Raw genomic sequence first — 13,333 nt, 5'->3', positions numbered from 1 at the left:
GCTCAATATTTAGAAAGAAAGTCTTATTTCCACAGGTAGATGGTGTAGTAGAGAGAGTGGTCTTTGAAGGAATACATTGTAACCCCCTCCACCTTCTTTTGCTAGGTGAATGCTTTTTCTTCCTAGGACTTAGATTTGACTTAGAATTAAAGGGGGAAAATAAGTACCATAGCTTCTTTCTTCAAATGATCAGAGCCGCTTGATAGAAGGTCTTTAACAAGCTCCCACTGTAACAAGCTGCTGTTGTTTTCATGTTTTGGAATGGCTTAATCCTATACATGATAGCATCCTCAAACAGCAAGTGCATTAAGCTGTGACAGCTTTCCACTGACCTAAGCAATTGCATTAGGAAGATGCCATTAGCAGCTCCCTCTCTTCATCTGTTCTCCTTTCCTCCTCCCTAGCAGTAAAAGCTATGCTCAATACTACTATTCAATTACCCTTAGAAATACACTCCTCAAAAAAAAAAAAAAAAAAAAAAATCAATGCACATGTGTTTTAACACTTGTCACAGATAGATCAAACGACCAATATAACATATATTATTCCACCTAAAGGTTTACATTTTCAACTAGGTTCTTTAGGTGGCACATTTATGAGCTCACATCTAAACTAAGATAAAGAAAACCAATGGGTGGGAGTGTGGAAGAGAATAAGAATGAATCTCACTATTATTCCAAGCACTTTTTCTGTATTTATGTAGTACTTAATGGTGAATACAGAACAACCTGGTGAGTAAAAATGGTGGTACATGGTAGCAGGGAGCCAAAGCCCTAGAGCCCAAACTTGCTATGATTCAACTTATTATAATCATCCTTTACTAATGAATTTAAATGTACTTCTTATTCTGATCATTTCCCCTTGTTTAATCGTGACCCACTTTCTATCAAAAGGCAGCATGGTACAGTTACTAAAGTGTAGGCGTGAAAACCAGTGCATGACTCAATAACTCTGTAGCTGTATGAATTTAGGCACATTACTTAATCTCTCTGTGCTTCAATTTCTTAACATATATATAGGGACAACATCAACACCTCACTTGGAGAGCTGTAAGGATTAAATGAGTTTAATAAGATTGCCATTCAAAACAATGACTGCATACAGGAAGCCATGTTAACTGTTATTTTTCAGTATGTTTATTAAGAAGAAAAATTACCATTCCTGATAAGGATACTTGATAACAGTTATGTAATTAATTTCTACTTTCAGTCATAGTGGAGTAACTGAATTAGACCAAACCCATGGTAATAAATAGCTATGAAATACATGACACAGCTGTTTTCAGATAATGTACAACAGGAAGAACAAGACTGCAATGGCTGTGAGGTGAGTGCCCAGGTTTCTATTTCAAGACAATTTCCCAACCACACTGGAGACAGTTAGTGTCACGGAAGAGTACTGTGTTCCTGCTGAGATGAAGTGGCAGAGATCATAGTCAGGGAAGCTGAAGATGCTAGGTCTACAGGGTAGGAGATTGGAGAGGAGTACCCTGTACAAAAAAGCAGCCTCGGAAATCACTTGGGGAGATCCCTACAAATCTGTGGCTGAGGGAGTCACTAACTGGGCAAGATAGAGGTTTACCAGATGACAGCTGCTGTGAAATTAAGAACACAACTTAGATACCACAGGCATGGTTGGGTGGGGGAAGCAGGGAAACAAATGTCCAGAGATTTTGGTGTTTGGACCCTGTTAGAAGGGCGAGATACACTCTTTTACAAACTGGGATCCAGCTGCAACATCAAAGGGGTGGCCCTGAGGAGTAAGAAGCACAGAGAAAGACCTGCTTTAGAGCCCCTCAGCAAAGCCTAAAATGAAGCCCCAACAAGATGCAAAGTGGATACAGAGTGTGGAGTCGGAGATTTGCCAAATGAGGGAGATGCCATCAAGCCAGTGATTGAGCTGCCTGCTCAAATGAGAATCAGTACTTCCAATATTCAATCAAAAGTCAGTATTTATAAAAAGAAGGTTAAAAAAAAATGACCTCTACTTACAAATAAAAGCAGCAATGGAAACCGAACCCAAAATACCCAGATGTCGGGCCTAGTGGATATACTTAGAACAACTACCATAAATATGTTCAAAGAATTAAACAAAGATGTGTTCACAGAATTATAGGAACATGTGGTCTAAATGAGTAAACAGAGAATCTCAACACAGAAATGAAACATATTGGGGGAAAAAAAAGAACCAAATGTAAATTCTAGAACTGAAAAATACACCACTAAAATGAAATTCACAGGATGGACTCAATAGCAGATTCACGAAAAAGTCAGTGAATTGGAAATCAGATAAATAGAAGTTAATCGATTTTAAGAACAGAAAGAGAAAAAATTTACTAAAAGTAAATAGAGCCTCAGGGACACGTAAAATAATATCAGATTGGCTAATTTATGAGTAATTGGTTCCCCTCTCCAAAAAAGGGAATGACAGTGGACAGATTAATATTGGAAAATATAATGGCAGAGAACTCAAATTTTTTTTTTTTTAAAGATTTTATTTATTTGACAGAGAGATATCACAAGTAGGAAGAGAGGCAGGCAGAGAGAGAGGGGAGGAAGCAGGCTCCCCACCAAGCAGAGAGCCTGATGCGGGGCTCGATCTCAGGACCCTGAGATCATCACCTGAGCCGAAGGCAGAGGCTTAAACCACTGAGCCACCCAGGTGCCCCAGAGAACTCAAATTTTATTTTAAAAACTCCACCGAACTATAGATCTATAGATCAGAGAAGTTCAGCAAGCATCAAACAGCATAAATATAAAAACAGCCACACCTAGGCACACCACAGTCGCCTGTTGAAAATCAAAGAAAAATAACGCCTTAAATACAGGGAAGAAGAACAGCAATACTCTGACTTCTCATTAGAACAACTATGAAAAGACAGTGAAAAGACTATGAGAGACAATGGAATAGCCTCTCTGAATTGCTAAAGGAAAGGAAAAGGTCAACCCAGAATTCCAGTAGCAGTGAAAATTTTACAAGCAATAGTGAAATCAAGAACTTTTCCATAAGTGAAAGCTTAGAAAATTTGTTGCCAGCAGATTTGCATTACAAGAAATGTTAAAAGATATTTTTCTATTCAAAAGAAAATGATACCAGTTGGAAACTCAAACCTACAAGTAGGAATGAAGAACGCCAACAATGGTAAATAAGTAAGTAAATATAAATGACTGTTTACTTACTTCTCATATTTTACTTAAAAAAACATTGACTGTTTCAAGCAAAATAATAACAGTATCAGGAGGAGTTCAAAACAGATGCAGAAATAAAAGATATGACAATAATCACATAGAAACCAGGGGATAGGTAAATGAAATAGACAACGGGAAGTGAGAATCAAGGATTGTCAGGAATGAAGTGTATAGAGGTGCCTGGGTGGCTCAGTGGGTTAAAGCCTCTACCTTCAGCTCAGGTCATGATCCCAGGGTCCTGGGATCAAGTCCCACATAGGTTCTCTGCTCAGCAGGGAGCCTGCTTCCCTCTCTCTCTGCCTGCCTCTCTGCCTACTTGTGATCTCAGTCTGTTGGATAAATAAAAAAATAAAAATCTTAAAAAAAAAAGAATGAAGTGTATAATATTAAGGATGTTAATATTATAATCTTGTTAGTTATAGGAAAGTCACTAAAAATAATCATAATAAAAAGTTATAGCTATGAAGTTAATAGAAGAAATAAACTGAAACTGAAAAAACACTGAATTAACATGAAAGGAGGAAAGGAAAAATAGAAAAAACAAACAAAATATACAAGTTTTTAAAAAGTAGCAATATGGTGGACTTAAATTGAACGAAAACAATAACTATAGGAGATATAAATGGATTTAAAAATCTCAATAAAAGGGATTATCAGAATGAATAGAAAATTGAAACCTAATGATAACTATCTACAAAAGATGCATTTTAAATAAAAAGATTTAGACAGGTTGCACATAAAAGGATGAAGAAAATACACCATGGAAACAGTGAATGCAAGTAATCTGATAGGGATACATTAATATCAGACAAATTAACATCCGGAAAATATATTAATTTATATTTTATATATAGTATATTTATATACTAAATATAACATAGCATATTTATATGATAGTATATTTATATACTATATATAGTATATATAGTATGTTTTCCTTATGTTAATTATATTAGTTAATGTATATTATATATAATATAATACAGAGAAGGTGATGAGAAGATACAACGAGAAATACTACGTGATTAAAAATTTTACTTGAAGGACAAACAAATCATAACTATGTGTTCATCCAATAACAGAGCACCAAAATTCATGCAGCAAAAACTGACAAAACTGAAGGGGAAAGTAGACAAGTCCACAATAAAATCTGGATATTTTAATTCCATTCACTTGGTAGTTGTTAGAAAAAAGCAGACGCAAGATGCAAGGAAATAGAATAGTTAAACAATGTTATTTACACAACTTGATCTAATTGACATTTATAAACACTATACCCAACAGTGACAGAATGAATACACACATTCTTTTCAAGTGTATATGCAACATTCACCAAGATAGACTGCATTCTTAGCTATAAAATAAGTTTGAACATTTCAAAACCCAAGTTGGTAATTAAAGTTTTTAAAAATTCCACATAAACCACAGGTCAATGAAGAAATCATAGGGATATTACAATATATTTCCAACTGAGTTAGTTATAACATATCAAAACATGAGGAATACAGCTAAAGCAATGCTCACAGGGAAATATATAGTTTTAACATTCCTGTGTTGCCAAAAAGACTTAAAATCAATAATCTATGTTCCTCCACCCTTAAGAAGATAGAAAAAACAAATCTTAAACCTAAGTATATAGGCACACACATACACACACACACTCACACTAAATGTAAGAGAAAATCAATGAAGAAACAAATAATAGAGAAAACTGAAGGAAGAAGAATAACAATACCACCCATATCAATTAAAAGGATAGAATTTGAGGGTGGGGGCAAGATGGCATAGAAGTAAGAGACCCTGTTTCAACTAGTCTAAACTGAGCTAATTATCTACCAGAACACTCTGAACACCCATGAAATCAGCCTGAGATGTAGGATTATACACTTCTGGATCTCTATGGGGGCAGAAGACGCCAGTAAAAATGTAAAGCAAATAGGAATTGCATTGATACCAGAGAATAAACAGAAGGGGGAGGGAGCCACCAGAAGGGACCCCAATATGAGACTTCCCTATGATTGGGGCCCAGCATTAACTCGGAGTCTAGTTAAAAACACTCAAAAAGAGCAAAAGATCTTAATGGGCAACTGGTGGAATCAGGTGGTCACAGGCATGGGCCTAAGCTCCTGGACCCAGGATGGCTACCGCCAGAGACTACCCATGCCAGAGAGTGTGGCAAAGCCTCCAGGCCATGGTCTCTGAGCCCCCAGCTTTCCGCTGCTTGCACCAGACAGAGCTAGGCCAGGTGCCCTCCATGAATGAGGGAGTCTGATGTGTGCACCAGCCTGTGCTGTCTAGAACCACAGCCTTTTGCCCTCTGCACATGCACTGCATGACCATGGACGGAACCACACTTCCCACCCGCTCCTGAGAGTGTTCTGTATGGGCGCTAGCAAGGGCACTAGGACCAGCTGAGAGTCTGAACACTCCCAGCCCGGCTTGAAAATCTCAGTGCGCTATCTGGTCTACTGCAGTCCTGGCAAAGGCAGTCAGTGGAAGCAGGCTCCTCGGACCAACATCACACGCGGTCTTAGGGGCACCGGGGTGCAGAGACAAAGGGGGGCACTTTACACAACCCCTGAGACAGTGGCTGGGGATGTGCACTGCCTGTGGGAGGTTGCACATCTCAGTGGATTTTGCAGAGGGGGAGTCTGTGTGTTCTGGACCACTCAGAGGGGAGCAGACTGAGGTTTCTCTCTGAGAGGGAGGTTTGGGCGCAGTTTGCTTTCCACTAAACCTCTGAAAAGCTGTAAAAAGCTGCCAAAGAACAAAACCCTCCAGAGAACAAAAGCCTGAAAAACCAGTTTCAACATAACCCAGCCCCTTGATAGGGAGCAGAAGGACTCAACCCAAGCAAGACAGACTGAAAAACAACGCAGCAGGCCCCTCCCCCAGAAAGTCACCCAAAAGAATGAGAAGACAACCACCATAGGGTCCCCATAAAACTGTAAAACCCCAATATCAGGGGAAAAGAAGATATTAAGCTACTAGTATTGCCCTAAAACCTGTCTATTTCATAGATACAACTTTTATTTTAAATTCATTCTCATTATTCTTGTTCTTTTAAATTTTTTTAACCTATTTACCATTACAATGAGAGGTTCAATACAACAAATTCCACAATAACCTTTAAAGTTGAGCTTTTTTCATACATATACCTGTGTTTTTCTTTTGCTTTTCTATTTTTTTAAATGCACATATAGATATAAGCTTCAAGGTAATCCTCTTTCCCTAATCAATACTACCCCTATATATAAACCAGTTTTAATCTCTCTTTATCTCTGGAAAGTTGAGTCCTTTAGCAAAGATACCAAGATATACCCAGAAAGAACCAAAATAACCTTCCTCACCCACATTGAGGATTTATACCACCCTCCCATCTTTTTCTTCTGTCAGTGTTTCTGTGTATTTGTTTTTGTTCTGGTATTATATAAATCTTATACTTGGGGTTCATTTTGACTGGGTTCTTTTTTTTTTTTTTTCTTGTCATTTACTTTTGTCAGTCTTTCGTTTGTCTGTTTTTGTTCGTGTACCTTATAAATCTTACCTTTGGGGCCCATTCAGGCTAGGTCTTCTCTTTTATTTTTCTGTCTCTGTGTTTCTCTCTTTCTTTCTTCTTCTTCTTCTTCTTCTTTTTTTCTTTTCTCTTTCTTTTTGGTGGTAACTTCCGATTGCTGAGAAGCGTTCCAGGGTGCACCTTGCGTGGATCACAGTTGATATATTCAGCTACACATCCCCGCAATCACCTCTCACCAAATGACTAGGAGGAGGAATGCCCAACAGAGGAAAAATCCAGAGACTGTGCCCTCTCCATCAGAGCTATTGGATATGGACATAAACAGTATGTCGGAAAGGGAATTCAGGGTAACAATAATCCAGGCAATGGCTAGGATGGAGAAAACCATTAATGACAACATTGAATCAATTAGGGCAGAAGTGAAAGGCACCCAGGAAAAAGTTAAAAATGCTATCAATGAGATCCAAGCTAATCTAAACTCTAACAGCTAGGGTAACCAAGGCAGAAGATAGAATTAGTGATCTAGAGGACAAAATGGTAGAGAAAAAGGATCAGGAGGAGGCCTGGAATAAACAGCTTAGAAGCCATGAAAACAGAATTAGGGAAATAAATGACACCATGAAACGTTCCAACATCAGAATTATTGGGATCCCTGAGGGGGAGGAGAAAGAAAGAAGACTAGAGGATACAGCTGAACAAATTCTCCATGAAAATTTTCCCAATCTGGGGAATGGAACCAGTGTTCTTGTCCTAGAGGCAGAAAGATCTGCCCCCAAGATCACAGAATCTAGAAAAACCTTGAGATACCTGATTGTTAAACTAATGAATCATAATTTTAGACAGGAGCTCTTGAGAGCAGCTAGGGGGAAGAGATTTCTTATGTACAGAGGAAGATCCATCAGAATAACATCAGACCTGTCCACAGAAACCTGGAAAGCCAGAAAGGGCTGGCAAGACATATTCGGGGAACTAAATGAGAAGAACATGCAGCCAAGAATACTTTATCCAGCAAGGCTGACATTCAAAATGGATGGAGAGATAAAGAACTTCCAAGACTGGCAAGGTTTAAAAGAGTATGTGACCACCAAGCTGGCACTACAAGAAATATTAAGGGGGGTTCTATAAAAGGAGAAATAACCCAAGAGTGTCATAGAACAGAAATTTACAGATACAATCTATAGAAACAATGACTTCACAGGCAACATGAAGTCAATAAAAACATATCTTTCAATAATCACTCTCAACGTAAATGTCCTAAATGCTCCCATAAAAAGGCACACGGTTGCAGATTGTATAAAATGACAGGACCTGTCCATATGTTGTCTATAAGAGACCCATTCTGAACTTAAGGATACATCCAGACTGAAAGTGAAGGGAGGGAGAAGCATCTTTCATGCCAATGGGCCTCAAAAGAAAGCTGGGGTCACAATTCTTATATCAGATAAATTAGATTTTAAACTAAAGACTATAGTCAGAGATAAAGAAGGACACTAGATCATTCTTAAAGGGTCTATCCACCAAGAAGATCTAACAATTGTAAATATTTATGTCCCCAATATGGGAGCAGCCAACTACCTAAGACAACTGTTAATCAAGATAAAGAGTCATATTGATATGAATACATTAATAATAGGGGATCTTAACATGCCACTCTTAGTAATAGACAGATCATCCAAACAGAAAATCAATAAAGAAACAAGAGCATTGAATGACACATTGGACTAGATGGACCTCATCTGATATATACAGAGCATCCCACCCTAAAACAACAGAATACTCATTCTTCTCGAGTGCACATGGAACTGTCCCCAGAATAGACCACATACTAGGTCACAAATCAGGGCTCAACTGATACCATAAGACTGAGATTATTCCTTACATATTCTTGGACCAAAATGCTTTGAAACTGGAACTCAACCACAAGAAAAAGTTTGTAAGGAATTCAAACACTTGGAAGCTAAAGACCACCTTACTTAAGAATGTTTGGCTCAGGGGCGCCTGGGTGGCTCAGTGGGTTAAGCCTCTGCCTTCAGCTCGGGTCGTGATCTCGGGGTCCTGGGATCAAGCCCCGCATCGGGCTCTCTGCTCAGCAGGGAGCCTGCTTCCCCCTCTCTCTCTGCCTGCCTCTCTGCCTACTTGTGATCTCTGTCTGTCAAATAAATAAATAAAATCTTTAAAAAAAAAAAAAAAAAAAAAAAAAAAAAAAAAAAAAAAAAGAATGTTTGGCTCAACCAGGAAATCAAAGAAGAACTTAAGCAATTCATGGAAACCAATGAGAATGAAGACACTTCAGTCCAAAACCTATGGGATACAGCAAAGGCAGTCCTAAGGGGGAAATGCAAAGACATCCAAGTCTCCCTCAAAATAATTGAAAAATCCAGAGTACACCAGCTCTCTTTACACCTTAAAGAACTGGAGAATAAACAACAAATTAAACCAACCCCACACACAAGAAGGGAAATAATCAAGATTAGAGCAGAGATCAATGAGATAGAAACTAGAGATACAGTAGAAACATTAAAGAAGCTTGTTTTTTGAAAGAATCAATAATATTGATAAACCACTGGCCAAACTAATCCAAAAGAAAAGAGAGAGGACCCAAATTAATAAAATTATGAATGAAAAGGGAGAGATCATGACTAACACCAAGGAAATAGAAACAATCATCAGAAATTATTATCCACAGTTATATGTCAATAAGTTAAGCAACCTAGATGAAATGGATGCATTCCTGGAAACCTATAAACTTCCAAAACTGAATCAGGAAGAAATTGACAATCTGACTAGACCAATATCTAGTAACAAGATTGAAGCAGTTCTCAAAAACCTCCCCAAAAACAAAAGCCCAGGACCTGACAGATTCCCTGGAGAATTCTACCAAACATTCAAAGAAGAAATAATACCTATTCTCCAAAACTGTTTCAAAAAATAGAAACAGAAGGAAAACTTCCAGACTCTTTTTATGAAGCCAGTATTATCCTGATCCCCAAACCAGGCAAAGACCCCACCAAAAAGAGGAATTTCAGACCAATATCACTGATAAATATGGATGCTAAGATTCCTAGCTAATAGGATCCAACAGTACATTAAAAAGGTTATCCACAATGACTAAGTGGGATTTATCCATGGGATGCAAGGGTGGTTCAATATTCACAAATCAATCAATGTGATAGAACAAATCAGTAAGAGAAGAGAGAAGAACCAAATGGTACTCTCAATTGATGCAGGAAAAAAACCAAAAAAAAAAACAACAAAAAAAAAACATTTGACAAGATACAGCATCCATTCCTGATTAAAATGATTCAAAATATAGGGATAGAGGGAACATTCCTCAACTTCATAAAATCTACTTATGAAAAACCCACAGCGAATGTTTTTCTCAATGGGGAAAAGCTGACAGCCTTCCCTTTGAGATCAGAAACACAACAAGGATGCCCACTCTCACCACTCTTGTTCAACATAGTACTAGAAGTCCTAGCAACAGCAATCAGACAACAAAAAGAAATAAAAGGTATTCAAATGGCAAAGAAGAATCAAACTCTCTCTCTTCACAGATGACATGATACTTTATATGGAAAACTCAAAAAACTCTACCCCCAAATTACTAGAACTCAATTCAGTAATGTGGCAGGATACAAAATCAATGTACAGAAATCAGTTGCTTTCTTATACATTAACAATGAAAATATAGAAAGGGAAATGAGAGAATTGATTCCATTTACTATAGCACCAAGAACCATAAGATATCTGGGAATAAAACCAACTAAAGAGGTAAAGGATCTGTACTCAAGGAACTACTGAACACTCATGAAACTGAAGAAGACACAAAAAGATGAAAGAGCATTACATGCTCATGGATCGGAAGAATAAACATTGTTAAAATGTCTATACTGCCTAGAGCAATCTATACTTTCAATGCCATCCTGATCAAAATTCCACTGGCATTTTTCAAAGAGCTGGAACAAACAATTCTAAAATTTGTATGGAACCAGAAGAGACCCCACATTGCTAAGGAAATGTTGAAAAAGAAAAACAAAACCGGGGGTATCATGTTGCCTGATTTCAAGCTTTACTACAAAGCTGTGATCACCAAGACAGCATGGTACTGGCACAAAACCAGACACATAGACCAGTGGAACAAAGTAGAGAGCCCAGATATGGATCCTCAACTCTATGGTCAAATAATCTTTGACAAAGCAGGAAAAAAATATACAGTGGAAAAAAGTCTCCTCAATAAATGGTTCTGGGAAAATTGGACAGCTATGTACAGAAGAATGAAACTCGACCATTCTCTTAAACTATACACAAAGATAAAGTCGAAATGGATAAAATGCCTAAATGTGAGGCAGGAATCTATCAAAATCCTAGAGAACATAGGCAGTAATCTCTTTGACATCGGGCACAGCAACTTCTTTCAAGATATGTCTCCAAAGGCAAAGGAAACAAAAGCAAAAATGAACTTTTGGGACTTCATCAAGATCAAAAGCTTCTGCACAGCCAAGGAAACAGTCAACAAAACAAAGAGACAACCCATGAATGGGAGAAGATATTCGCAAGTGACACTACAAAGGGCTGATATCCAAGATCTATAAAGAACTCCTCAAACTCAACACTCAAAAAACAGATAATAACATCAAAAAATGGGCAGAAGTCATGAACAGACACTTCTTCAAAGAAGACACACAAATGGCTAACAGACACATGAAAAAGTGTTCATCATCATTAGCCATCAGGGAGATTCAAATCAAAACCACATTGAGATACCACCTTACACCAGTTAGAGTGGCCAAAATTAACAAGACAGTAAACAATATGTGTTGGAGAGAATGTGGAGAAAGGGGAACCCTCTTACACTGTTAGTGGGAATGCAAGTTGGTGTAGCCACTTTGGAAAACATTATGGAGATTCCTTAAGAAATTAAAAATAGAGCTTCCCTATGACCCTGCAATTTCACTACTGGTATTTACCACAAAGATACTGATGTAGTGAAAAGAAGGCCATCTGTACCCCAATGTTCATAGAAGCAATAGTCACAGTCGCCAAACTGTAGAAAGAGCCAAGATGTCCTTCAATGGATGAATGGATAAAGGAAATATGGTCCGTATATACAATGGAGTATCATGCCTCCATCAGAAAGGATGAATACCCAAATTTCGTATCAAAATGGACAGGACTGGAAGAGATTATTCTGAGTGAAATAAGTCAAGCAGAAAGAGTCAATTATCATATGGTTTCGCTTATTTGTGGAGCATAAGGAATAACACAGAGGACATTGGGAGATGGAGCGAAGAAGTAAGTTGGGGGAAATTGGAAGGAGAGACAAGACAAACCATGAGAGACAGTGAACTCTGAGAAACAAACTGAAGGTTTTGGAGGGGAGGGGAGAGGAGTGGGGGGTTACGTGAACCTGGTGGTGGGTATTATGGAGGGCACGTATTGCATAGAGCACTGGGTGTGGTACACAAACAATGAATAATAGAACACCGAAAAGAAATAAAATAAAATAAAAAGGAAAAACATAAAAAAATAAAAGGATAGAATTCACAAATTTTTAAAATTAACTTCCCAAAAAGAAAGCTCCTAGCTTAGTTTCACTGGTAAATTCTGTCATTCACTGAAGGAAGAATATCAATATTACACAAAGTCTTTCAGAAAATGGGGAAAGAGGGTATGTTTCCCAATTTATTCGTGCAACCAGAAAACTCTTGATTTTTAAACCTGACAAAGACATTACAATGAAAAAATTTACATATTACTCTGATAGTTCACTCATTCATGTGAGATATTTTACATGATATGATGCCAGCGATGTATTAAACTGACCCATGTGAAATTACTGCAACATATAGCTGTAGGTTTAAAAGACTACCAAATATCAGCCATTTCCCTTGATCTAACTTTATATTAGACACTGAGAATACAGTAATGAACCAAATATAGTTCTCTACCTAGGGAGGTTCATAATTTAGAGAAGGTAGACAGACATCTATGTGGATGATTGTAGGAAGATGTGATAAGCATTTTTTTTTTAACAGGATGAGGCCCTACGATGGCACTGGGAGAGCATAAGTGGGAAATCCCTACCTGCTCTGTCTTGATATGAAATATGAGTACAAGTTCAGCAGGAAAACCACGAGGAAAGAATTTCCACTCAGTGGGAACAGAAGGTGCAAATATTTACAGCTATAAGAAAGAACTGGTCAGGATACTTTGAAAAGATTGTTATACCTAAAAATTAAAAAGCACAATGGAAATGACCTAAGTTAGTGATAGGATGACAACACATGCAATGAGATCTGGAGGCTGGATCCTGAACGTCACCACATTTTTTTCGAGGAAAATTTGATGATAATGTGATCAGATCTTCCAGATTTGGATATAATCTAAGCAACCGAGTATCTAAGTCACTAGTTAGTGAAAAACAAATAGGACTGTGATTACACATGATTATCTTCTTGTGTTACATCATCTTCTCCTTTAATATCCTTGCCGTCAACTAATTATTGAAAGATATATATTTTTTTAAGATTTTTTTTTTTATCAGAGAGAGAGAGAGCGAGTGCACAGGCAGACAGAGGGGCAGAGGGAGAAGCAGGCCCCCCGCTGAGCAAGGACCCCGATGTGGGAC

This window comes from Martes martes (genome assembly GCF_963455335.1).
Source record: "Martes martes genome assembly, chromosome: 10".
In the NCBI taxonomy this organism is placed as follows: domain Eukaryota; kingdom Metazoa; phylum Chordata; class Mammalia; order Carnivora; family Mustelidae; genus Martes; species Martes martes.
Note: the sequence above shows the minus strand (reverse complement) of the source record.